We start from the raw sequence: 4899 nt of genomic DNA on the forward strand, positions 1-4899 counted from the left end.
GGGAGAGAGGAGAGAGGGAGAAAGGGAGGGGTGAGGGAGAGAAGAGAACAAGAGAGCAGTGGCATTTCTCCTAAGCTTATGGCCCCTCCCGTTATATAAATGAGCATTGTCAGCACCACCTGAGGTCCCAGGTCACCAGATGGAGTAGCAGTCCAAGAGGTCAGAGATCCAAGCAGAGAGGGTTCCTGTGGAGACAGGGCTGGCTGCCTGAAGTGGTGTCGTGCTTACCTGGCCCTTCCCTCAACCTTCTCTTCTACCTCACATCCCAGCAAGCACAAAGGTCACAGCAAGCTCCCCATTCTCAAGGGGTTCTTGGCTTGGGACACCAGAACCACTTGAAGCAAACCATACTTCATACCTGGAACACCCTCACGCCCCACCCAAACAGTTCTGAGTTTCTTTATTCCCTCCAAAATGTCCCCAGGTGTCATCTGTGCTCTGGGGTCTGCCCTGGAAGAGACAACCCCATGGTAGAATCCATATGGGTGAGGGGGTCTCCCTGTCTGTGCATGATTGCTCAAAGGTGAGTGTGCAGGTAAGTGTGTGCACATGTGAATGCCAGATGTCAATTCCAGGGATCTCCGGTTGAGCCCTGGAATCCACAGCCCGGAGTTAGAGGTGAGCGCAGACACACTGGGGTTTTCAGATGCCTGCTGGGCATCTGAATGAGATGCTCAAGTTCACACAGTAGGCTCATCTCACAATTAGCACCTCCCCCAGCCCAGGAGAGGGTAGCCCTTTCCACAGATTCCTCATCAGGCCCCCAGGGAGACACCTGCTACTCTAGCTAATTTTCTGTCTCTAAAGTCTCCTGTCCTTCACAAACACAGCACCTAGCAGAAGCCTCACAGTCAAGCTTAAGCCAGCCAAATGCATTAAGGGTAGAGACAGGGGAGTTAGAAAAATACAGAAAGTTGGGGGTCAGGGAGATGGCTGAGCCAGTAATGATACCTGCTTACCTGCCTGCCTGCCTGCCTGCCTGCCTGTCTGTCTGCACTGCCTGCCTGCCTGCCTGCCTGCCTGTCTGCACTCCCTGCCTGCCTGCACTGCCTGCACTGCCTGCACTGCCTGCACAGCCTGCCTGCCTCTCTGCACTGCCTGCCTGTCTGCCTGCCTGTCTGCACTGCCTGTCTGCACTGCCTGTCTGCACTGCCTGCCTGCCTGACTGCCTGCACTGCCTGCCTGTCTGCCTGTCTGTCTGCACTGCCTGCCTGCCAAGCCAGAAGAGGGTGTTAGATAACCCTTGGAGCTGGAGTTAGATGTGGGTGCATGCTATCAGGTGTGAGTTATGGGGTCTGATCACCCTGGTCTCTAGAAGAGCAGTGGGCACTCTTAACCACGGAGCTACCTTTCAGTTCCCAGATGAAACTCTTTTAAGTTAAGTTTTGAAATAGAAACACTCACTCCAGTAAAAGAGTTGGGTACGCGGTCGGGTGTGAAGGTTGAACACTTTGGGTGCAGGCATACAGAAGGGATCTGATGCAGCTGCTATTCTCTCTATGTAAAATCAGGACCTCTGAGACTCCTCCTCCCAACCACTAGACAGCCAGGTTACAAAGACCATGCTCAGTGTGGGCCTCCCCCATGGCTGGGGAGGGGTGGTAATAGCATAGCTCCTCCCATGTCTGAATGCACAGGCACAGAAGAGACACTGCTGCTGAGCGAGTGAAGACCAAGCGCCCTCGGATGGAGATTCACCAGGGGATGAGAAAGGATGCCATGCAGGGGTGGTACCTACACACTCAGCCACTAAGCACCAAAGACTATGGCAATGGAATTAAAGCCAGTGGGAACTGAGGTTCAACTCAGAGTGGATGGCTCAGGATCCAGACTCTTCAGGAGTTAAAGTTGTTTCCCCATAAGTAAAGACCTCAGCGCAGGAATGCAGAGCAGCAGAGGGGTGGGGGGGGGGTGGGGGATAGAGGCAGCTGTGTCTGTTAGCCAGGACCAAATAGCCAGGCTCAAAACCAATCAGCTGTGTAGTAGACTCCATGAGGAGGCATGCGTCTATGTAGACACCAAGCAACGGCTCTGCTTTCTTCCCTTGTTTATCCGCTCACCAGACAGACCAACTTCCCCTTTGTGTGAGAGCACCGTTAACTCCATGTGGCTTGTGGGATAGAGAGGAGGAGAGAACTGTAACCTTTCCCCCAGGCCTTTGCACCCTCATGGAAAACCAGTTACTGCGTTCTCAGATGTACAAGGGGCTTGGACATGAGAAGAGAGACACTCAAGGCAGGTGCAGCAGCTGACACCCACCTGAAGAAGCAGAGGACTGACTGTAAGCTGCACGGGGTAGCGGAGAAAGGCTGTACCAAGGTTGCCCTTCCTATGACTGTGTGTGTGTTTGTGTGTGTGCATGTGTATATGTGTGTGTTTGTGTGTCTGTGTCTATGTGTGTCTATGTGCATGTTTGTGTGTCTGTGTATGTGTGTGTATGTGTGTATATGTGTGTTTGTGTGTCTGTGTGTGTATGTGTCTGTGCGTGAATATGTCTGTGTGTGTATGTGTGTATATGTGTTTATGTATGTATTTGTGTGTATATATGTGTGTGTTTTTGTGTCTGTGTGTGTTTATGTGTATATATGTGTATCTGTGTGTCTGTGTGTGTGTCTCTGTGTGTCTCTGTGTGTATTTGTGTATATGTGTGTCTGTGTGTGTATGTGTCTGTGTGTGTATGTCTGTGTGTTTGTGTGTATATATGTTCATGTCTGTGTTTGTGTGTACTGTGTATGTATTTGTGTGTCTGTATATTTGTGTAAATGTCTGTCTGTGCGTGTATGTGTGTGTATATATGTGTGTATGTGTGTGTATATGTGTGTATATATGTGTGTGTGTCTGTGTATATATGTGTGTCTGTGTGTATGTGTGTGTACATGTGTGTATGTGTGTTTATATGTGTGTGTCTAGGTGTATATGTGTGTCTCTGTGTGTGTTTGCGTGTGTATTGTGTATATGTATGTCTCTCTGTGTATGTGTGTGTATATGTGTGTATGTGTGTGTGTGTTTGTGTATGTATATGTGCCTGTGTATGTCTGTGTTTGTGTGTGTATTGTGTATATGTGTATATGTGTGTCTGTGTGTTTGTGTGTCTGTGTGTTTGTGTGTATGTGTGTATATGTGTGTGTGTTTATGTGTGGGTATGTATGTGTATGCATGTTTGTGTGTATGTATATATGTGTGTGTATACATATATATTGTGTGTTTGTGTATATGTGTGTGCGTACAGAGAGCTGTAACCGACAACCACAGTCACGGATGATTCATGGAGCAGTCAGTCATCCTATACACTTCCACAATGAAAATGCCTATAAACCCAGGGAAAACTGAAGGCTCACCAGGAGAGAGGATGGTAATGGAGACAGACAACAGAGGACACTGAGGCTTGGGTGTGAGCCATGAGCAGGTCAGTGCTGAGTTCTTTGGTGGGTGTCGACTGTGGTGTACCTCCTCCGTGAGTTCCCTGGCACTGTACCGTGTGTGGACTCTCAGAAAGGAGCACTGCTCTTAGACACACAGACTCATTCACACAGTGTCTGAGGGCCATGGTGCATCTGATTCACCAAAGGACACACACACACGATAACAACAAGACCACAAGAGATCATGAAGAGAAGGGGACAACAGAGCTCACGGGACTCCTAGGATGAGGCTCCTTAACCTGCACTCGGGGCTAAGGACACTTAAAATGACAAGAAATACAAAACTATGTTTTAAAAAAGACAATGTAGAGCCAAGTGGTGCCCACCTACAATCCAGCACCCAAGAGGCTGAGGTGGAAGGACTGTTAAAATGCTGGACCAGCCTGGGCAACATAGTAGATTCCAGGCTAGCCTGGGCTACAGTGTAAGACTATATCTGAAATAAAACAAACTCCAACACAAAAGGAAACAGAGGTAAAATAAAAAGTAATTAAAGGTTATATAATACAGGAGAAGCTATTTTATTATGCTGTAGAAATAATCAAACCCTCGCCTTTAACAATTAAAAATAATTTTATGTGGCCATAATAGGAATAAGTGATATCGTGGCGGGTTTCTAATGCACGTTGCTTTTATAATTAGCAATTACCTAACCACTTGAGATTGTTGAGCTTGGCATTAAAGAAACAACAAACTTTGAGTACATTATATCCTTGAGCTAACACACGGGAAAAAAAAAAGGTAAATGCTAGTACAATTTACCAAGAGTGCATTTTAGATCCACTGCCATTAACCTGATGTCGAGAGGGTGGGAAGGAGCTGCCATACAACCAGGCAAGACCACCTGATCCAACAGTTCTCTAAAACACCGTTGGATGGTTGTTTCCACCCTCCATGTCAGAGTCTTCAGGAACAACCGGCGAGCCTGCCCCCCTCACACTCTGCCCTGCCATCTTGTCAAGTGGCTCAAAACAAATCTCTTTATGCCAGAATCATGAGCAGATCACGTGAATTACCCTGAAACACTGCACGTCTACTGAGCCTGCCTCAGTAAGGTGAACAAGCTCGCAAAAACCAATATCGTGTGCCTCTAGCATTTGTATATAGTTCAAGTTTAAAAAAGAAAGAAAAAAGACTCTGGGCAGGTGAGATGGCTCAGTGGGTAAAGGAGCTTGCCACCAAGCTGACAACCTGAGTTTGGTCGCCAAGACCCATGCAGAAGGAGCAAAGTGACTCCAACAAGTCCTCTGATCTTCATTCACAGGTGCACTTTCATACACACACACACACACACGAACACAAACACACATACATATAAACACACACACATACATACACAAACTCACACATAAACATACATACAAACACACACATACATACACAAACACACATATATACAAACACACGTACGTATACACAAACACATACAAACACACAAACACATACAAACACATACACATACATACAAACATACACA

General features: G+C 47.2%; 1 protein-coding gene across 1 annotated transcript in view; it reads right to left on the reverse strand.

The window, feature by feature from the left end:
* The window catches only part of LOC114619565 (beta-adrenergic receptor kinase 2-like), a 50111-nt gene that overhangs the window by 7095 nt on the left and 38117 nt on the right, over positions 1–4899 (reverse strand). The window lies entirely within an intron of this gene.

This window comes from Grammomys surdaster, unplaced genomic scaffold, assembly GCF_004785775.1.
Source record: "Grammomys surdaster isolate TR1022 unplaced genomic scaffold, NIH_TR_1.0 164, whole genome shotgun sequence".
Lineage (NCBI taxonomy): Eukaryota > Metazoa > Chordata > Mammalia > Rodentia > Muridae > Grammomys > Grammomys surdaster.